We start from the raw sequence: 23,715 nt of genomic DNA, 5'->3' as shown, positions 1-23,715 counted from the left end.
ATGTGTTTTGAATCCATCTATTTGTCTTCCCTACCACCATTGTAGTCCAAACCATCCCTTGCCACTCGGCCTTCTAATTTGTCCTTTTCCTGTCTATTCCTTATAGATCTCAGATCACGTGACTTCCCTGTGTAAGATCCACTAATGACTTCCCATTGCAGTTAAAATTGAGTCTTTTTCCTTACACATCTGAGCTCGGTTTCCATAGCCAGGTAAATGGGGATAACTATAGCTCTAACTAGAATACATCCCTGAGGACATGGATTTTTTTTTTTTTTGAGACAGAGTCTCAGTATGTTGCCCTGGACAGAGTGCTGTGGTGTCACAGCTCACAGCAACCTCTAATTCCTGGGCTTATGCAACTCTCTGGCCTTAGCCTCCCTAGTAGCTGGGACTACAGGCGCCTGGCTATTTTTTGGTTGCAGTTGTCATTTTTGTTTAGCAGGCCGGGGCTGGGCTCAAACCTACCCCCTTCGGTGCATGTGGCTGGTGCCCTACTCACTGAGTTACGGGCGCCAAGCCGAGGACATGGATTTTTACCTGCTTTGTTCACTACCGTTTTCTCATTGTTTAGAATAATGTGTACATAAAATAGACAATAAGTATTTGTTGGATGAATAAACAGATGTAGATTGTCTGGAGCCCCCAAAGCCTTTTTTCTTTCCTCTTTGAGAGAAACATATTATAGCTCGTATTTTCCACATTACATGAAAGTCCATCAAAGGCTTCTCGTGCCAGTGTCTCCCTCCTTTGCCTTTCTCTACTTCTCTGCACACTCTCCTCCTGCCCTGCTTGTTTTATTCTTTAGACCTGAGGACATTAGGAGAAGTTAGGTTATTAGTAAGTACGGCAGGAAACAAATCGAAAAGGCACCCTAATATCAACGACAATTTATTTATTCATTTATGTATGTATTTAGACAGTCTTACTTTGTTGTCCTCGGTAGAGTGCCATGGTGTCACAGCTCACAGCAACCTCAGACTCTTGGGCTCAAGCCATCTTCTTGGCTCAGCCTTCCAAGTACTGGGACTACAGGTACCTCCTGCAACACCCAGCTATTTTTTTTTTCTTTTGTAGAGACAGAGTTTCACTTTATTACCCTCGGTAGAGTGCCGTGGCGTCACACAGCTCACAGCAACCTCCAACTCCTGGGCTTAGGCGATTCTCCTGCCTCAGCCTCCGAGTAGCTGGGACTACAGGCGCCGGCCGCAACACCCGGCTAACACCCAGCTAACACCCAGCTATTTTTAGAGATGAGGTCTCACTCTGGCTCAGGCTGGTCTCGAACCTGTGAGCTCAGGCAATCCACCTGCCTCGGCCTCCCAAGTGCTAGGATTATAGGCATGAGCTACCACGCCTGGCCTAACAACATTTTAAAAATAAGCATTTTATTATAGAAATCTTGTCATAAGTAGACAGAAATAGTAGATAATGTAATGAATCCTCATCTCTCTATCACATAGTTAGAAGAGTTACCAGTCATGGCTGTTGTGGCATGTAATTTGATGCCTACGGTAACGGAATGCCTAGAGCCCTGGCCTATAGAGGTTTATATCACAAACATAATCTTACCCTGGGCATCGTGGCCTGCCATTTTGTAAATGAACTTATTGAGGACAGATCAGGAATATTTTTAAGGGTAATAGAAAGGTTCTAAAATATCTCTCCTGATTCATTTTTGTGAATATCTAAAATTTCACCATTAGTTCAACCATAAATTTGCAAATTGTGAATAAGCCTGAGAAGGGAAGGACATGAAGCCCCTTGCAGTTACTTTTATCTTAGTGGAAATTGGCTAATTATAAGCAGGCTTGACAGGTAAGCAAGCAAGAGCAGGCTTTGATGGAAGGTAGAGAATCATGAGGACTTAAGGTGGAAAGGGCCAAATAGAGACAAGACATGCAGCATTCAAGACAGCAGGAGGGGCTGCTTTGCTCCCTTCCCACCTGGCCTCCAGGTGATCCTGGTGGCAAAGCCTGGAGCGAGGGGCCCTTATTCCAGTTGAGGTTGCCCCTCAAGCTGTTACCTGGGTTCCCATTAGCTGGCTCCTCAGGATCTTATGTAAAGCTGTCCAGAAGATGCTTCCAGCTAACTCTGCTGCTTGTTTATTTTTAGGTATCTTGCAATATATTCAGAACTCTCCCTCCTAGTGACAGCAACGAATTTGATCCAGAAGAAGATGAACTTACCCTTGAGGCATCATGGCCACACTTACAGGTACTTTGAACTACCATTTGTTATAAAAGAAAGCTCCATTAACTCATTAGCTGATTCAGCATGGAAATTCCTTTGAAGGCCGTTATTCACCAAGATATCAAATTAGAGTACATCAATGGAAAATTGGAGAGTGCTTTTTATGTTTTTACTCTTGATAATCGGGATGCCAAAAGAATAAAATAATAGGTGTCAATGTAATGCTTTAGTGTGGGTCCCCCATGTTGCAGGGACAGGCATAGTTCTTACTCTTTTGATAGAGCTTCTCGAAGATCCTGCCCACTGAAGTCTCAAACAAGAACAGCTCTGTTTCCACATTATTATTAGTTGGATGTGATTAGGTCACAGAGCACATATCTCACTTTTAGCAGTCGGTACCCTGGGGACTTTGTATGCCTGTCTTCATGATGACCACTAATATGTTCCTTTAAGGACAAAAACTGCGATAGCTATTTCTTTCAGTGTTGTAAGGGAGAGCAGCAGCTGGGAGAAAGCCTGGGTGAAGGCCAGTTGTGTTCTCTGGCCCTGAGAAGGCCATGCTTTGCCATCATACCTGTGTGCCAGGACAGAATGGGGCGTCTGCGTCTGCCTGTCCAGGACAGATCGGGGCATCTGCGTCTCCTTGTCCAGCACCAGGCCCACCTGTACTGTAGGTAGTTACTCAGACTTGTTGCTTTGCAGCTCCTTTCTAGTTGCCTTTTCTATGTTGACATTTCTCAAAAGAATAGAACGAGGAAAATTGTACATATTGAGCCCCAAAGCCATCTTTCCATTCATTGAGTCAGAATGTCTTCAGAGGCTGGTTGACCAAACACAAGGACGGAGGATTGGAAGACAAGGACTATGACCTTGTGGGCCGTCTTCACCCGTAGGCAGAAGCCACTGCATCTCTGCAGAAGTGTGTTCACTTTGAAGAGCAAAAAACCATGCAGCAGGGAGCTAGAAGGCCTAGAGATATCTAGGAGTTAATTTTTTCCCCCACTTTGGAATTTTTGGCATAAATCTGCAACTTTGCCTGTCCTGCTTTGGCAACTCAGGGTTTCTACAGATACATGTGTGTGCTGTTTCCCTGGTTATACAGAGAGCCTTGGGGGGCTTTGTTTTCTTATCTCTTACTCAGGCACATCATACATGGGTATATATTCCTGCTGCCAGTGCCAAGATTGGGTAAATTAGATAAAACACTACAGGTGATTTACTATCTTAGATGTTTAATTTTTTTCTTAAGGTGCTAGACATGTTATCTGCATTCTAAGAACTTTGTAAGACTATTTATGCTTTGCCCAGATTGTGACAAGTTCCAAAAAAGAGTTACTCTTTTGAATGGGCATGTCTTATTTGTAATTCTAGGTCATCAGATTACAGTTTAGTCTGGGAGAAACTTTTTTTTTTATTTTTTTAATTTTTTTATTTAATCATAACTGTATACAATGATATGATTATGGGGCATCATACACTCACTTCATAAACCATTTGACACATTTTTATCACAGTGGTTAACATAGCCTTTCCGGCGTTATCTCAGTTACTGTGCCAAAACATTTACATTCTACATTTACCAAGTTTCGCAAATACCCCTGTAATATGCAGCACAGGTGTGATCCCACCGATTCCCCTCCCTCTACCCACCCCCCCTTTCCCCCTTCCCCCTATTGTTAAGTTGTAGCTGGGTTATAGCTTTCATGTGAGAGTCCCAAATTAGTTTCATAGTAGGGCTGTGTACATTGGGTATTTTTTCTTCTATTCTTGGGATACTTTACTAAGAAGAATATGTTCCAGCTCCATCCATGTAAACATGAAAGAGGTAAAGTCTCCATCTTTCTTTAAGGCTGCATAGTATTCCATGGTATACATATACCACAATTTATTAATCCATTCGTGGATCGATGGGCACTTGGGCTTTTTCCATGATTTAGCTATTATGAATTGGGCTGCAATAAACATTCTGGAGAAACTTTTAAAAAAAAGAAAGATAATCTCCTCAGGAGATCCCCACATCCTATGGTGGAAGAGGCAAAGAGAGAGATGCCTTTAAACATTCAACTTACTTTCTTCTCTGTATCCCAAAGAAGACCACCTTGCCATTTGTAAGAATTTTTTCAATACCTTAAATCATGATCACCATAGACAACTTCCCTCTAAATTACAAGAAAGTTTAACTCAATATTTCAGTTAATCCTTCCTATACTTAATAACTCTATAAAATATAAGATCAAATTATTTTCTGAACCTATTAAACTAAATTCTGCCACCTGAAAAACTCTAGGACTGTTAGTACTGTAGGAAAATTAATCATTAGTTGATCTGAAACCTGAAAACCAAAGCGATGATGAGATCTGTGCTCTTTTGGCTATGAAGTCACAAATTTCATTACAAAACTGGCTCTTTCATCTGGGTTGATGTCCTCTTCAAGCCTGAGATCCTTCTGGTCCCTTCTTTAGCTCAGATCCCTAACTAGATCATTTTAAAATTCCCAGACCAACAGGCACGCTACTGCCTCCCGCCTGTTGTTCTGTGTAAATCTTGTGTAAGCTCCTGACTTGTCTCAAGAATCCTGTGTTTCCTTTATATATTCTTCTTCTTTTTTCAATATAATAGTCACTTTTTATTATTATGAGTTTAAAATATATATATTTTTTCATAGCTGTGTACATGCAATCATGGGTCCTGTATATATTCTTAACTGCACAAATGAGTTACCTGTCCATTTGCACCATGGGGTGGTTTTAGCACTGTCAAGAGCATTCATGGAGTGTGTAAGAAATGGTTTTTGTTTATGTATTTTCTGAAATTAAGTCTGTCTTTTTAGTAAAATACGGTTTTGTGGGACTTCCATTTTACAATTAAGGAATTGTTGTTAATGCACTTGAGACTGAAAAATGGTAATGCTGAAATCTTTTTATTCAATTCCTTGGAGAATTCATCTGTGTGATCCTGAGAAGCAGTGTGTCCTTGGCCCTTTAGAAATCGTTCTCTTTAGAAATTTAAGAGAAATTTTTCATTCTGAGGTAATAACGTTTCTCTTAAGCTCAGAGAACATTTATTTATACTTATTAATAAATGTCTGAAGTGTTTCCACCAAACTGTTTTAAGCCACATCTGCTTTCAAGGGACCAGAGATACAGGAGAGCTCTGCCACCCTGCGTGCCTGGGAGATGAGACTCTCCCCATTTTGTGGGAATTAAAAGAGGGATAAAACCCACTTTGAATAAGGATAACATTCTGTTTCTAAAACTGAGAGTTGGAAGATGCATAAATTAATAAAAGAACAATTCTATGAGGTGTTAGGACTCAAGCATTATTTTGACCAGAAGAACAACATATCAAACTCAGCAACACCCAGATCATTGGGAAAGAAATTTTTCTGACTTCAGAGTTTCAGAGAGAAAAACATAGTTTTATAAAGAAGTAAAACGCTAATGTGAATACCAAATTTAAGTTTTAAGTGGAGTCAGAAGTCACAAGGTCTGATATATAGGAAGCACATAAGTCAGCGGTATCTGTGGACAGGTAAGGGAAGCCCTAGACGTGATTTTCAGTGGCCTGCAAGGTTAAAACTACTTTAATGCTGGGTAGTACTCCCTATGCTGTTTGCCCATGTCACCATATTGACACTTGTACTATTCATTGTAAAACCAGTGGTGCTTAAAAGTGCTGCTGCCTTAGTGACAGGATGATAATTAAGGCATTTGTGCCAAACTGGTCAAGTTGTCATTGCATTCTTTTTTTTTTGAGGTAGAGTCTCAAGCTATCGCCCTGGGTAGAGTGCTGTGGCGTCATATCTCACAGCAACCTCAAACTCTTGGACTTTAGTGATTCACTTGCCTCAGCCTCCCAAGTAGCTGGAACTACAGGCGCCCACCACAACACCTGGCTATTTTGTTGTTGTAGCTGTCATTGTTGTTTGGCAGGCCCGGGCTGGATTCGAACTCACCAGCCCTGGTGTATGTGCTCCCCGTCCTCGCCAAGAAAAGCCAGCTTAGGCCTTTGTGCAAGCAAGCAGGTGTCCAAGTCCGCTTGTTCAGAGCCAACTGCACTGGTGAAATCCAAAAGTCTAGGCACAAACAAGGGAGAGTTTCAAAATTAGGATATCACAAACCAGAAACTGTGTCATGTAATTAGTGTACAATTAAAATCCATAAGAAACAATGAATCTGTTTCTCTTGGAGTGATCAGAGTGACCATCCTTCAGCATGCCTGAGAGTCTGGATAGATCATGTTATACACAGGGATGTCCCGAAAGTCATCAAACATAAAAAAAAAGGAAATTATAGCTGAATGCATCTTTATTCATAAAATGTTCATTACACAATTTTACAAAATATTTACAAAATATTCTCTACATGTTGGCCACCTTTTTGTAAAATTTTGTAATGAACATTTTCTAAACAAAGGTATATTTAGCTATGATTTTCCATTTTTCCTATGCATGGTGACTTTTGGGACACCCGGTACTTTCTTGTTTGATGCTTCTTGAAACACTACCCCAGGCCCTTCCTGTGCGCCCTGCGAGAGCCGCTCCGGAGCTGACACACTTCCTGCAGCCTTCACTGGGCTGCCCTATGGCCACGTTCATGCTCTGGTTTCTACCTGTCTGCATAGTGACCTCAGCTGAACACTGATGTCCCCTCAAGGGAGGTTGTGGGCTTCCCTCGTCACACGCCCCTTCACTACGCAGCTCCAGCACCAAGTCCTGCACCTGCATGTGACCCTGTGGCACTTTCCTGGACATGCCTGGGAACCACAAGAGATGTGGAGTCCACAGCCTCACAGCTTTAAGGAGCATGAAGATGACTCTCCAGTGAGGGAAAGAATAAATAGACAACAGGTGACTAAATATAAGTCTATAGAAATAGCTAAACCAAGGCTCCGACATTGTAATCATGTTGAAATCCATGAATACATTTGTATTCTTGCCAGGTTCAGGGACCCGTAAGAGGTAATTTCATGTGGAAAGATGCTGTGATCTTGAAAGATCCAAGTCCTTGCTAAAGATCGAGTGGCAAGTCAGTGGTTCGGCGGGAGAGATCCCAATCTCATCAGCTCACATCCAGTTTCCCCCAAGCAGACAATGGCCCTGCAGGGCAGAGCATGTGTTGGGTCTGCTCAGCACGCTGACTGTGGGCAGAGGGTCAGCAAGGAGGAATGAATCATCACAAGCCACCACACATGGGATGGAGGCTTCCAGTTCTTAATTATACAGTAATTGCTTTCAGGGGAACCATTAATAATCTGAAGCTGCTAGTAGCCTAATTGTAAAAACAATTCAGAAATTTGTATTACAAAATCTATCTTCTTTTAAGTGCTTATCAAAAATATATTTAACCCCAGCTATTTATGGATAATTGTGTGTGGAGCTAAGATTCCATCTTTTATTTGAAAGTAAGGTGACTGTACCTGTCAATCATTTGAATCCAATAAAGTCCATTTGTGGGGATTTCTATGATAGACAAACGGGGTTCATATGTTCTTCAGGAACTTTTAAAATTTTAGGCAATCTCAAACAACAAAATTAGACTGCAGGTTAGCGTTAGCACTCACTGTTGAAGGTCAGAAAATGCAAAAACATGCAGAGAGCACAGTTTCACTTACTCCAGGTTAAAGATCAGATTTCTGATGCAGCCATGGAATGAACGAGCTTCTCATTCTGAGCACCAAGGTCCCCTCACCCTCAGGAATGCCCCCTATGTACAGGTTGGACACATTTATAGTCCTGCTTTCTGCTAATGGACCCAAGTTCATTTCCACAGGATTGGTCTCAGCCAATTTAACAGTGATAATTCTAAAAGATCATAGGAGAAAATAAACGAAAATCTTTAACTATAATAAAACAATGGCCCATTTTAACACACAATCCCAGCAAAGTTCTTACTGAATAATAAAAGTTCCTGGAAGACAAATTTTAATATGACATGTCAGAACAAAAGGTGAATCTTAAAGATTAAAACTTACAACTGAAAATTCTTCAGTAATGAGTGCAATGTTAACAAAAATCATTGAATTTGACTGCTTTTTTGAGAACAGTATAATTTTACCTCTTTACCTATGATGAAAATGTCCAGTATACTTTTCAAATGTTTGCTCTAGAGTTCTGGAGGGAAATATACAGGAATGTTGACATAACCTACTTACTACTGTACTATTTACTATTGATATAATACTATTTATTGATACCACAATGCTCTTTGCCACAGAATTAATCCAATATAATTTATATTGAGTTTCAAAAAAGGGCAAGGATAAAGTTGTTCAATTATAGAAATAGCACAAACATCTCATAAGGAGCTGTCTGGCAAGGTTTGGCTTCTACAACTATTTGGAATGCTAATCATGCCAGTCATTTAACTGCACAGGGTGCCAGGACAATGTTTCTGCTGGAAGCCCTGGTGAGGTCCCCACCCCCTCATGACACACGCCTTGCTGTGGGGACAGTACCTCCGATTCCTACAAGGAGATGGAATGCGGCTGTCCATCGCTGTAGGTGCCTGTGGGAGAGTGTAGGAGGGCTTTCCTCAGGCTGGACCTGTCCCCAAGACTGATGTGAACCTCAACATGGCCCTGAATCAGCAGAATGGAGAAGGGCTGGGGGCAGGAGTGTGCAGAGAATTAGCCAGAAAAAAGCTCGTTAGTATAGGATTTAAAAAATTCCATCTTACCAAGGTAACATGGGAATATTAACATCAAGCAAGCAATTCCTTAAGACTCTCATCATTGAACACAACTATTTTAAATTTATCGTGTTACTTTCTAATCCCTTCATGTAATTTACATTCTGCCTTATGCTGTTACCACTACACATACCACCACATGTTTCCATGTCTGCATTGCCGTCACAGGGATTCTTTATTGCTACATTATGTACAATAAGCAGACAGATTATAAATTTGTCGCTTTAATCAATAACATTTAAAGTAGTTTCAATTTAATAATTGTTTATTATCATCCACATGAATATTTAAATTTTTTTGCCCATGAAATTGTTTCTAACATTTCTAAAAGTGGAACTAAAGTTTGACAATGTTTAAAGCTCTTAAAATCATTTTGCCATATTGAAAATAGGTATAACAATTCATAATGCCACCAGAAGAACTGGAATGGGGGTGTTTCACAATACCCTTGTTACTACTGGACGATACTACTCTGTTTTTGCTGGCTCAGAAACAGTCTGGCAGGTCTTCCAAAAGTCAAATATACAATTACCATATGACCAACAGCTCTTCTCCTAGGTATGCACTCAGAAGACTTGAAAACAGGGCCTCAAACACTTCCTGGCAGCATTAGTCATAATAGTCAAAAAGCAGAAATAATCCCATGTATCAAGGAAGCAAATGATAAACTGTGAGAAGTTCACACAGTGGGATACTAGTCAGCCAGAAAAAGGAACGAAGATCTGGGTGGCGCCTGTGGCTCAAAGGAGTAGGGTGCTGGCCCCATATGCTGGAGGTGGCGGGTTCAGACCCAGCCCCGGCCAAAAAAAAAAGAATGAAGAATTAAGACCTTACATATGACAGTGTGGACATACTCAAAGACGGGCTAGGTGAACGACACGATCACACGTGGTGTGACTCTATTCATATGGAACATCCAGAATAGGCAAATTCATCCTTAGAGACAAAACGCAGGGGTGGGGAGAAAGGGGCACAGGGAGTGACTGCTTAATGGTCCCAGACTGCTATTTTGGGTGATGAAAATGTTTAGAAATAAACAGAGAAGGTGGCCTTGTGGCACCGTGGGTGTGCTAAATGCTACTGACTTATTTACTCTACAATGATTAATTTTATATAAATTTCAGGCTGGTTGTGGTGGCTCATGCCTGTAATCCTAGCACTCTCGGAGGCTGAGGTGGGGGGATTGCTTGAGCTCATGAGTTCGAGACAAGCCTGAGCAAAAGGCGAGACCCCGTCTCTACTAAAATAGAAAAACTGAGGCACGAGGATCACTTGAGCCCAAGTTCAAGGTTGCTGTGAGCTGTGATGCCACAGCACTCTACCCAGGGTGACAGCTGAAACTGTCTCAAAACAAAAAAAAAAGTTTTTCAGTTCAACTTTTTAAATAACTGAAAAAATACTTTAAAATGAAATGATCAATGGAGTCCCAAACCAATGTTAGTCCTTATCAGCCCTTCTTCGCCAAGTGGCTTGTGACATGCTTGGCGTCTATAAACAGATGTCACAACAGCTGTGTGACCTTGGGCACATAAACTGGGCTCTCTGAATCCATTTCTTCCTCAACAAAATGTAAGCATCAGCATCTGCCTTGCAGGTGGCTATAATCCTTATGCAGCAATGTCTGTAAAGTGTCTTGTACAGTAAAGAAGGTCCCCAGTACACTGCGGTTAAGACAGGCTCCACTTCGTTAACACAATACACTAGCAATCTCTAAGTTTCTCCAAATCATGTGACAGGTGCAAGTTTGAGCAGAGGGTAAGGTAAGTATCACCTACGCTCCTAAAATGGAATATAAATATGGCAACATGAACATGGAACCCTGTCCTCGCTCCTCTCCTGGCGCTTGCTCAATGTGCTCATCACAGGCTATGACTCTCTTGCTGCTCTTTCTTTCTTTTTTTTTTTTAGAGACAGAGTCTCACTTTATTGCCCTCACTAGAGCACCATGGTGTCACAGCTCACAGCAACCTCCAACTCCTGGGCATAGGTGATTCTCTTGCCTCAGCCTCCCGGGTAGCTGGAAGTACAGGCACCCATCAAAAGCCCAGTTATTTTTTTGTTGCAGTTTGGCCGGAGCTGGGTTCAAACCCGCCACCCTCGTATATGGGGCCGGCACTCTACCCATGGAGCCACAGGTGCCGCCCCTTGCTGCTCTTTCGATCCTTTCAAATTGTTCAAGCAATGTGTTTCAACCTTTTTTTATCTCATGTCATACTTGAACCTATAGTTAAACTTCCACGGCATACTGAAATTATGTTGATCAAAAGAAAAGAAAAGAAAGAGAATATACTCACTGTGTTTTAAACTTCTTTGGGAAATAATTTAATTCATTATCTTTAAAATTTTTCACAGTACTCTGGTTGAAAATCACTACTATAGCAGATGAAGAAAACCCTGCCTTAGAGCAGTAGACTGAAGATCTGAACAGCACTGAAGGACTGCTGTTTCACCTTAGAATGAAAACTAAGGACCATGACGCATGGAGGACAACTCAGTGTGTGCTCGCCGAACGTGTTTTCACAAAAATTATAGGTGGATGACAAGTGTCTTTTCCTAAGTCACTGGACAAGAAGGATGGATTGCACAGCACAGGACATCACTGATTCATAAGGGAACGGCACTCAGCGATGTAACTTTTACTTATTAAAAATACATACTCATAAACAACCAGGAACACACCAAAAGTTTAGGAGCATGCAGCCGGGCGGCAGGGAACTACTCACCACGTGGGCCTGCCCAGGACCCTGAAGCTCCACGTCCCTGCCAAGGGCAGCCAGGATGATGCCACTGCTGTTCTTGGTGGCAAATATGGCCACCAATTCCAATTCTGGGGTCAAAGACTTGGATGGCAACTCAACATAGCTGCCTCTTAAGAGGCTAACACTTCAGATGGGCTGGTCAGAGGGGATAAGAGGAGCCGTGAGTTTCCAGCCACAGGCCGACTCCCCATTGCCACTGGGCTTCCCCATTTTCTCCATTCTATCCACCTCACTGGTTTAGATTTTTTTATGTTATTATTTTGCTACATCAGTGGATATTTATAAAAACTCATTCCAACATCAATTAAATGTTTCCTACCTCCAACATACAACCTTTTCTCACTCCATAGGAATTTCTGAGTAAATCAAAGGTCGACCTGGATATTTCCAGGTTCTTTTTTTTTTCTGTTACATAATAAATGTATTCTTAAATATTGAGTAATAGTATGATAAACTTACATTTAAGTCACTGTACAATATTGTAATCAATGTGATTATAATTTGGATTTTAGCTTCTAAATGGACTTTTCCTCATCTTTATTTCAGTTAATCAAGCTGTAATTGGTATTTTAATGCATAAAATATTAATTATAATGACCTTGATATTAATAATAATTATATACCTCAAAGTATTTTATGATTAAGAAAAATTAAGTTGAATTTAGCATAATGTTATTAGCATTAAAGGCATATTATATATATAATATTAATTTAAAATGGAAATTATTCTGGATAGAGTCAGAGAACATTCTCCCTAATAAAGTATCACAAGAATGGAAAAGCAAGTATCCAAATGTACTTAACACTAATATGAAATCCGTAGATGAACAAATACACGAACACATGAGAGAAAAACACAATTAAACTCAAGTGAGGGGGAGGAAAGTGATGGTGGGGGGAGTATGGAGGGAGATTGGTGTGCTGTCGCGTAACAGGCACAATGTAAGCGTATATTATGCCCTTGAGGAGGGGCACAACTACAACCTGGACTTTACCTAACAAATGCAAATAATGTAACCTAATTGTACCCTTTAAATCTAAAATTAAAAAAAAATTAAATTAAAAAAATTAAATGTAATTTATATTCTACATATTTATTATTTTATTAACTATACTTAGTGCTCCGATTGTTCTAATAGAGAAAATTGAATTTATCACAAACTTAGGAGGAAAAATGCAAATTGGAAAGCATGAAATTTTTATTCTAATATAGCATCTCAATGTAAAAATGAGATAATAGGAGATAAGGAAAAAATAAAAATTTCAACAAATTTTCATATTGTTAATCCTAGATGTACTACATGCTATTAATTTCAATGCCAAGTAGTTCATTCTACTTTCTAAACCTAATACCTAGAAGAAGGCTCAACGAAATTAATAGACCTTTTCATTTTAATGGAAATATATTACAATGAGGATGACTTTATGAATTCATTCTGCATGAATGATTAACACCTCATTCTTTTCACTTTCTCTGTAGGTAAAGCAATAAATATTTGGTGCTCACTGAGTAGTTTATAATAAAAATAATATAAAATATTACAATATCTACTTCTCTCTTTTATTTTATTATTATTATAAATGCCCACCAACCCAGGAATGGATTAACAAGCTGTGGTATATGTATACCATGGAGTACTATTTAGCTATTAAAAAAAATGGAGACTTTACATCCTTCATATTAACCTGGATGGAAGTGGAAGACATTATTCTTTTTATTTATTTATTTATTTATTTTTTTAATTAAACCATAGCTGTGTACATTAGTATGATCATGGGGCACCATACACTTGGTTCATATATCGTTTGACACATTTTCATCACATTAGTTAACATAGCTTTTGTAGCATTTTCTTAGTTATTTTGCCAAGACCTTTACATTCCACATTTACTAGGATTCACATATACCCTTGTAAGATGCACTGCAAGTGTAATCCCATTAGTCCCCCTTCTTCCGCCTCCCTCCCCCCTCCCTCCCCTCCCTTTCCCCTTTCTCCCTATTCTTAGGTTATAACTGGGATATAGCTTTCATGTGAAGGTCCTACATTAGTTTCATAATAAGGGTGAGTACATTGGGTACTTTTTCTTCCATTCTTGAGACACTTTACTAAGAAGAATATGTTCCAGCTCCATCCATGTAAACATGAAAGAGGTAAAGTCTCCATCTTTCTTTAAGGCTGCATAATATTCCATGGTGTACATATACCACAATTTATTAATCCATTCGTGGATAGATGGGCACTTGGGCTTTTTCCATGACTTAGCAATTATGAATAGGGCTGCAATAAATATTCTGATACAAATATCTTTGTTATGGTGTGATTTTTGGTCTTCTGTGTATATGCCCAGTAGGGGGATTACAGGATTGAATGGCAGATCTATTTTTAGATCTTTAAGTGTTCTCCATATCTCTTTCCAAAAGGAATGTATTAATTTGCATTCCCACCAGTAGTGCAAAAGTGTTCCCTTTTCTCCACATCCACGCCAACATCTCGGGTCTTGGGATTTTGTGATATAGGCTAGTCTCATTGGAGTTAGATGATATCTCAAAGTAGTTTTAATTTGCATTTCTCTGATGATTAAAGATGATGAGCATTTTTTCATATGTCTGAAGGCCATGCGCCTTTCTTCTTCAGAGAAGTTTCTCTTCAAGTCCCTTGCCCAGCCTGCGATGGGATCCCTTGTTCTTTTCTTGCTAATGTGTTTGAGTTCTCTGTGGATTCTGGTTATTAAACCCTTGTCGGAGACATAACCTGCAAATATCTTCTCCCATTCTGAAGGCTGTTTGCTTGCTTTACTTACTGTGTTCTTGGCTGTGCAGAAGCTTTTTAGTTTGATCAAGTTCCAATAGTGTATTTTTGAAACAGCTTCAATTGCCCGGGGGGTCTTTCTCATAAAAAACTCGCCCAACCCAATTTCTTCAAGGGTTTTCCCTACACTCTCTTCTAGTATTTTTATAATTTCATGTCTTAGGTTTAAATCTTTAATGCAGTGAGAGTCTATCTTGGTTAATGGTGAGAGGTGTGGGTCCAGTTTTAGTCTTCTACAGGTTGCCAGCCAGTTCACCCAGCACCATTTGTTAAATAGGGAATCTTTTCCCCACTGAATGCTTTTAATTGGCTTGTCAAGGATTAAATACCGGTAAGTAGCTGGATTCATCTCTTGGTTCTCTATTCTGTTCCAGACATCTACTTCTCTGTTTTTGTGCCAGTAGCATGCTGTTTTGATCACTATCGATTTGTAGTATAGTCTGAGGTCTGGTAGCGTGATTCCTCCTGCTTTGTTTTTATTTTTGAGTAATGTCTTGGCTATTCGAGGTTTTTTCTGATTCCATATAAAACGAAGTATTATTTTTTCAAGATCTTTAAAGTATGACAGTGGAGCTTTAATGGGGATTGCGTTGAAATTATATATTGCTTTGGGTAGTATGGACATTTTAACAATGTTGATTCTTCCCAACCATGAGCATGGTATATTTTTCCATTTGTTAACATTCTCAGCTATCTCTTTTCTTAGAGTTTCAGAGTTCTCCTTATATAGATCTTTCACGTCCTTTGTTAGATAAACTCCCAAGTATTTCATCTTCTTTGGCACAACTGTGAATGGGATAGAGTCCTTAATTGTTTTTTTCAACTTGACTATTGTTGGTATATATAAAGGCTACCGATTTATGAATGTTGATTTTGTAACCTGAGACACTGCTGTATTCCTTAATCACTTCTAGAGTTTTGTAGTAGAGTCCCTAGTATTTTCCAGATATACAATCATATCATCTGCGAAGAGTGAAAGTTTGATCTCTTCTGACCCTATGTGGATACCCTTGATCGCCTTTTCTTCCCTAATTGCGGTGGCTAAAACTTCCATTACAATGTTAAAGAGCAATGGAGACAATGGGCAGCCTTGTCTGGTTCCAGATCTAAGTGGAAATGATTCCAATTTAACTCCATTCAATATGATATTGACTGTGGGTTTGCTGTAGATGGCCTCTATCAGTTTAAGAAATGTCCCTTCTATACCAATTTTCTTAAGTGTTCTAATCATGAATGGATGTTGGATGTTATCAAAAGCTTTTTCTGCATCGATTGAGAGAATCATAGGGTCTTTGTTTTTTAATTTGTTTATGTGCTGGATTACCTTTATAGATTTATGTATATTGAACCAGCCTTGAGACTCTGGGATAAAACCGACTTGGTCACGATGTATGATTTGTTTGATATGTTGCTGGATTCTGTTTGTTAGAATCTTGTTGAATATTTTTGCATCTATATTCATTAGTGATATTGGTCTATAATTTTCTTTTCTTGTTGGGTCTTTTCCTGGTTTGGGGATCAGGGTGATATTTGCTTCATAGAATGTGTTGGGTAGTCTTCCTTCTTTTTCTACCTTTTGGAACAGGTTGAGTAGTATAGGTACTAATTCCTCTTTAAAGGTTTGGTAGAATTCTGACGTGAAACCATCTGGCCCCGGCTTTTCTTTTTGGGGAGATTTTGTATGGTTGATGATATTTCTGAACTTGATATGGGCCTGTTCAACATTTCCACTTGTTTTTGATTAAATCTTGGAAGGTGACGTGTTTCCAAGTAACGGTCGATTTCCTTCAAATTTTCGTATTTCTGAGAGTATAGTTTCTTGTAATATTCATTAAGGATTTTTTGGATTTCTGAGGAGTCTGTTGTTATTTCATCTTTGTTATTTCTGATTGATGAGATTAGAGATTTTACTCTTTTTTTCCTGATTAGGTTGGCCAAAGGTTTATCTATTTTGTTGACCTTTTCAAAAAACCAGCTTTTTGATTTATTGATCTGTTGTATTATTCTTTTGTTTTCAATTTCATTTAGTTCTGCTCTGATTTTGGTTATTTATTTTCTTTTACTGGATTTGGGGTTGGATTGTTCTTCCATTTCCAGTCTCTTGAGTTGTCCCATTAAGTTGCTTACTTCCTCTTTTTCCATTCTCCTGAGGAAGGCTTGCAGTGCTATAAATTTCCCTCATAGAACTGCCTTTGCTGTGTCCCAGAGGTTCTGATAGTTCGTGTCTTCATTGTCGTTTTGTTCCAGAAATTTGGCAATTTCCTTCTTGATCTCATCTCTGACCCAGCTATCATTCAGCATAAGGTTATTTAACTTCCATGTTTTTGTATGTGTATGCAGATTCCTGTTGTTACTCATCTCAAGTTTTATTCCATGATGGTCCGAGAAGATGCATGGAATAATATCTATTCCTTTAAATTTGCTGAGGTTAGACTTGTGATCTAAGATGTGATCGATTTTGGAGTAAGTTCCGTGGGCTGATGAGAAGTATGTGTATTCAGTTTTGTTGGGATGAAATGTTCTGTAGATGTCAGCTAAATCTAAATGCTGGATGGTTAGATTTAAATCTAGAATTTCTTTACTCAGCTTTTTTTTGGAGGATCGATCCAGCACTGCCAAAGGAGTGTTAAAATCTCCGACTATTATAGAGTTGGAGGAAATCAAGTTGCTCATGTCTGTTAGAGTTTCTCTTATAAATTGAGGTGCATTCTGGTTGGGTGCATAGATATTAATAATTGAAATCTCATCATATTGAGTCTTACCCTTAACAAATATGAAGTGACCATTTTTGTCCTTCCTTACTTTTGTTGGTTTAAAGCCTATTGTGTCCGCAAATAAAATTGCAACTCCTGCTTTTTTCTGGATACCATTTGCCTGAATTATGGATGACCATCCTTTCACCCTGAGTCTGTATTTGTCTTTTAAGTTAAGATGTGACTCTTGTATGCAACAAATGTCTGGCCTGAGTTTTTGTATCCAGTCAGCTAACCTATGTCTCTTTAGAGGGCAGTTTAAGCCATTCACATTAATGGAGAGCATTGATAAGTTTGGTGAAATTTGGGGTATTGAGTTTTTTGAAAGTCCAGTGGGCATTTTTCATCCTTTTGCCATTGTGGAAGTTAGAGTTTGATCAGAAGTTTCTGAGTGAGTTTACTTTTGTAGTAGAGGATTGGGTTGGTTATTATGGAGGATAGGTCTGAGAATATCCTGAAGAGCTGGTTTGGTTATGGCAAATTTCTTTAGCATACGTATGTCATTAAAGTATTTAATTTCTCCGTCATAAATGAAACTCAGTTTAGCTGGGTACAAGATCCGGGGTTGAAAGTTATTTTGCTTGAGGAGATTAAACGTTGATGACCACCCTCTTCTGGCTTGAAAAGTTTCAGCAGAGAGATCTGCAGTCATTCTAATGTTCTTCCCTTTGAAGGTAATAGATTTCTTTCTCCTGGCAGCTTTGAGAATTTTCTCCTTCATATTAACTTTAGTGAAGTTAATTATGATATGCCTGGGGGATGTCTTATTGGGGTTGAGTCGTGCTGGGGTTCTGAAGCTATCTGCTATCTGAATTTCAGGTTCTCTAGGCATGTCTGTAAAATTCTCTTTCATAATTTCATGCAGAAGGGCCTCTGCGCCCAGTGAGGCCACTTCATCTGTTTCAGGAATTCCTATGAGACGGATATTTGCCTTCTTCGAGTTATCCCAGAGCTCTCTGAGTGAGTGATCCATTTTTGCTCTCCATTTCTCTTCCTCTTTGAGAGTTTGGGAGCGTTCAAATGCTTTATCTTCGATGTCGGAGATCCTTTCTTCTGCTTGGTCCATTCTGTTACTAAGGGATTCCACTGTATTTTTCATATCTTTGAGGGCTGCAAATTCTTGTTTCAGTGTGTCTAAGTCTTTTGTGGTTTTGTCTTTAAATTCGTTAAATTCTTGAGACAGCTTTTGAATTTCTCCACGAATTCCTAATTCCATTTTGTTAATCTTGTTTGCCATCCAAATTCTGAATTCGATTTCTGACATCTCAGCCAGTTGTTTGTGAATGGGATCTTCAATTACATCTGCCGTATCTTTCCTTGGGGGGGTTGATCTATTCTGGTTATTCATGTTACCAGTGTTTTTCTGCTGATTCCGCCCCATGATTGTTTTACTCCCTTTGATTTTCCTCTAGTGTTTTGTCGGGGACCTGTACAGTGCTGTGGCCTGAGAAACTGGGGCCCTGTTTGGTGTAGAGGGGCTAAGTGGTTCTGACTTGTTTTCAGCTGGTTTCTATGTGACCCTAGTGAAACAGTTACTCTGGGTTGAAGTCTCAGCTGTGGAGAAATACCAGCAATTAAGTCACCCCACCCACCACAGGCAACAAATGGAAAAGGAAAATCAAACCTTCCTACAACCACACACCCAGGGCACCACCTGGATAGTCCCCAGGTGAGTGACTCAGTTCAAAAAGTCCAAGTCGATTTTCTCAGTCAGCAGCTCCTCGGGTGGGAGAGTTCAAGAAGTCCCTGGGAACTGGGTCACAGGGGTCTGGTGGCTGCTCTAAAAGGCTTGCTCCAGTGCTGCGTGGAGTCAGGAAGAGCCACCAGTAAATAGATCAGTCTGGGAAGAATGATGCCTCCTTCCCCTCCTTGCAGCTCTGTCACACCCAGTCTCTGCTAGCCGCACAGGGCTGTGACCCAGTCAGTTGTCTGCAGTAAGCAGATACTCCAGGGGTTTGCACCTGCCTAAGTCACAGGGTAGTCTGTGTCTGCTCGACTAGGCCACTATTCTCTGTCTTTATCCAGTAGGGAGTGGTGTGGCCTGTCAACCTCGGGCACTTGATGGAGGCTGGAGTTGTTCACTCAGTTCCAGCCCCACCCTTAGTTTATGTTACTGGGTGAAGGGAACAACCCTGTGGGAGTTTGTTTCTGACCTTGCCAGATTCCTCTGCAGAGGAGAGGCTGATTTGAGTTCCCAGAACCTGTGTCTCAGGCCCTGTCTTTAGTCCTGTGGGTTTGTATTCGCAGCACGATCAGTTGTTGGCTGTAGCCTCTTGACCTCCTTTGTCTATGGGCTGGTGATCCCCTAAGGGCCAGGTGCATCTTAGGCTCAGTAGAGCAGTTCTCTAAATCAGCCCTACCCTAGGAGTTTCCTGGCTCTGCAGGTGTGTTTTCTAGTCCCCGTGTTCCACCCAGGTCGGTACCGTCTCAGCAAAACCCTTTACTCACGGGGCCTGTGTTTCAGTCCCAGGTCCGTTCCATGGTGGTTGCCATCTGAGAAGATGCTCGGCCTCATCTGGTTGCCCAGGAAGACAGGAGGAGAGGCTATGGGATATCTGGGGGTGGGCCTTGTTATTGCTGAAGATGGCTGTTGCTCTGCACCTCGGGGCACCACTGCTCCAGTCTAATTCCCTCTCAGCTGACCGTTGTCTTCTTGCTCCTTTGCTACAGTGTCAGCACTGGCCAGCTGCAGTCCAGGTCCTGTCCATACCTCTTGAGAGTTCAGCCAAGAATCTGGACTCCTGAGGGGGCAGGTCTCCAGATCACGGAGTGAGAGAGGAGGGGGGGGTGTTAGGAGCTCAGGGTTACAGGTCATAACACCAAGCTCATTGAGTCCAAATGAACAAATAAACAGATACAAAGGTTACCAGGCACATGGGCCCATAGATACAGAGATAGACGGAAACACATAAACATACAAGCAATAGCCACGACAACAGCAATATAAGAACAACTGCAATAAAAACAGTGATAATCGTAAAATAATTGAAATAAAGGAAAAAAAAAGACAAAAAAGTGGTGTTAGAAGGAATGTTAAGTGAGAAGAAAGAAGAAATTAAAATTAGAAGACATAGAAATAAAAAATGTATCTATATAAAATGTAATAATAAAACATTATCAAAATCTCCTCTAAGAAAATGGTGAGGAAAAATCAGACAAAAAGAAAACAACAGCAAAAAAAAAAAAAAGGCTCCAACTGCAAAAATATTCTTGTGGTAGAAATATACCTATAAATGTCTATATGTCTGCTGTAGGGATCAACTTTCGTAGGAATATATTCATACTGCAATATACTTTCTGGACACCAGGTGGCTCTGAGAGTGGTTTTGAGACTTATACCTGGTTTATAGTTTATACCGTTACCATGGTAACCACCTTCCATGGCCGATCGCCATTTTGGAGTTTCTGTAAAAGTTTGTCGCCTAAGAATTGTGCAACCTCGGCTGTTCTCCTCGGGACAGCACTTGCGACCGACTCTCCCACTCAGTGCAGGTGTCCACGCTTCCTAAGTTCCTCCACTGTGCTCCCAGTTTCCCCTGCAAACTGGCGACTGCAATTGGCCATAAGGGGAGTGGTGCTGAGTTCCCACGGTGTCTCCTGTAGCTGGTTCCCACGGCTTCAGTTGCTCCGCGGCCCCAGAAGCCAAAGCCGGTCCTGGGCTTCAAGCCGTTCCGTGGTTGGAGCGCTTGTGGGATTTATTCTGAGTTTTATGGTTCAGAGTTTTGGATGGGCGGCCACCAGTTCGCTGCACAGTCTGAACTGCCAGCCCCCTCCAACACCTGGGGGAAAGGTGCCTGCCCTTTTGGGTAGTTCAAAATGTCTGTTTCCCGGGCAGGATCCCTTCCCTTCAATTGTCCAGCAGTTTGCCCAGCTCCCTGTGGTTTTGAGTGGCTCTCCTTTCGGATGCCTCCCTCAGTTCAGGATTAATTACTTGTCAATTGGATTTTGTCAGCATTTACAAGCTGCTGACCTCCGTTGGGGAGGGGCCTGCTGGCCGGCACGGCCGAGCAGGGAAGATTCTCTATAACAGAGTGTGTGATTTTTAAATTACCCCTCATATATAGCAAACTGCCAGTTCGCTAGGCTTCTCCAGCTGTCTGTCCACTCCAATAATCCACACACAGGGAAGGTCCAGACTGCCTTTCCTCACCTGGTGGCTTGGGAGAGGTGGGCTACACGTCCGTCCTGTCCGCCATCATGCTCCGCCTCGGAAGACATTATTCTTAGTAAAGCATCACAAGAATGGAGAAGCATGAATCCTATGTACTTAATTTTGATATGAGGACAATTAATGACAATTAAGGTCATTGTGGGGAGGAAAAACAGAGAGAGGGAAGGAGGGAGAGGGGTGGGGATTGGTGTGTGCCACACCTTCTGGGGGCAAGACATGATTGTAAGAGGGACTTTACCTAACAAATGCAATCAGTGTAACCTGGCTTATTGTACCCTCAATGAATCCCCAACAATAAAAAAAAAAAGTAATATAAAAAAAAAAATATTTCCAGGTTCTTGATACAGCCCACATAGCTTTTGCTGGTGATTCCTTCCCTGCAGGGCAGGATGTGAGAAAAATCATAAGGAAATTTGGATTTCATAATGCCACTTTTGAAAGAAGGAATAAAAAGGGACCTATATTTATAAAAAAATCTGTTTCCATGGGCCACGCAGCAGAAACGTCTAGGCCTCTCTTTAATAATGGTATTGATGGTGAGAACTTCAGGTCAAAGGAATACTCTCCTAAGGACTAGAGAAAGGGCTTAGTTAGACCAGTGAATGTGGCCACTTTGATGGCTGCCTACAAACAAATACATCTAATATTTTAAGAGGAACTCACTTTAAGTTGTGACAATTTAAATAAACTCATGAAAACACAGTCCAATTATAATAAAGGCAATACATTGTCATAAGGAAATTATAGCCCACAGGTTATAATCCAGTTATCATGTAGAATAGAACATTTGCCTCTCATGAGGATAGGTGTAAGGGGTGCTAGGATCAGAGGCTAAAGACGTCACGAGTTTCTGTCCATACTATGCACCCATGAAGTCTGTCCTAAAGGAAATAATTGCATTTGGGAAAGTCTGAGATTGCCCAAGACCCTATTTCTTAGCCTCCAAGTCAAAAGCATATTTTTCTTTCCAGAAGTTGCCCCATGCCTGGCCGGGGTCAGGCTCTCATTTCCAAACACGGAGACCGCTGACCATCTCCAAACTTCACGCATCAGCTAGTTACAAGAAAGCTTTGAAGTGAGGTGGTTTTCTCTTACAATGACAGCTCTTTTTTTTTCTGTCTATGTTAAATAATCAGCTGGGGACCTTTAAGCAACTGCATGATGTGGGGCAAATTTCAACCTTTCTGGATCTTTGTTTCTTCCAATGTAAATAAGGAGGTGGGCCACGAAGATACTCAGGTGTCTTCTAACATGAACGTCTGGGGTCTGAACTCCTTTCCTTTTCTCCAGTGTCTACCCTGTGCCGTGTGGGCAAAGTACAGACGCACGTGACACTGATGAAGACTCGGATGTTGATTCCTTGTAGCCACCTCTCACGAGGCTAAACTAACCACAGAAGGAACAGAGAATGACACCTGGGGTGGGATTCAGAGACATCCACAGTCCTGGCTCTGACTTGGCAAGTGACCAGCTCCCCAGAGGTTTCTAGTATTCGCGTCTAAGACCAGGAAGTGACTGTGGTTGCAAACTGTTTCTCCTGAGCCCTTTTCCAGATGCCTGGCAGAGGGGAGGGGCACAGTGGGAAGTGGACCCTGGGCTGCTCACGGCCACTGTATGGCTGCTCCTCTGTGTCACACATCGGCCTTTTGTAAAAGAACTGGGTCTAAAGACAAGGCACTGCCATGGATAATTTGGAAGCCACTGGGCTGGGTGATCCAGATTGGACATTTGATGACTCTACTCCCCGGAAGCTATCTTGCCTTGATTGCTAGACTTACACAAATGACAAATGGGTTTAGGTAAATCATTAAAGTCACAAAGCTAAACGTGAATCACTGTTACAAAGGATTCCTTGTCTCTCCCCTGCCCCATTTCATCCGGGCTCTCGATGCTGGACTTTAAACTTCCACGTACATTATTCATTCTAGCTCACAAAAGGGGAATCCAGAGAAGTTTGCGGAAAGCAGGATTACTTTTTTCCTGTAATGAAATTCTACTTTCTGACTCAGCGCTGATAGCACAGTGGTTATGGCACAGCCACATACACCGAGAGTGGCAGCCCGGGCCAACTAAACAACCGCAACAAAAAAATAGCTGGGCGTTGTGGCAGGCGCCGGTAGTCCCAGCTACTTGGGAGGCTGAGGCAACAGAATTGCTTAAGTCCAAGAGTTTGAGGTTGCTGTGAGCTGTGATGCCTCGGTAGCGAGGACAACATAGTGAGACTCTATCTCAAAAAAAAAAAAAAAAAAAAGAAAGAAAGAAATTATACTGTTCTGTTATTCTGTACTGGCCATGGCAGCTCATGGGTGGCTCTCAGCACTTTAGAAGGTCAAGGTAAGA

At 41.0% G+C, this 23,715-nt stretch overlaps 1 pseudogene; it reads right to left on the bottom strand.

Moving 5' to 3' along the window:
- Window positions 1–2,628: 2,628 nt before the first annotated feature.
- The window catches only part of LOC128579315 (laminin subunit alpha-1-like), a 40,269-nt pseudogene continuing 19,182 nt past the window's right edge, over window positions 2,629–23,715 (bottom strand).

The sequence above is a fragment of the Nycticebus coucang genome, unplaced genomic scaffold (assembly GCF_027406575.1).
Source record: "Nycticebus coucang isolate mNycCou1 unplaced genomic scaffold, mNycCou1.pri scaffold_44, whole genome shotgun sequence".
Taxonomy (NCBI): Eukaryota; Metazoa; Chordata; class Mammalia; order Primates; family Lorisidae; genus Nycticebus; species Nycticebus coucang.
Note: the sequence above shows the minus strand (reverse complement) of the source record. Positions and strands in the feature narration are given on the sequence as shown.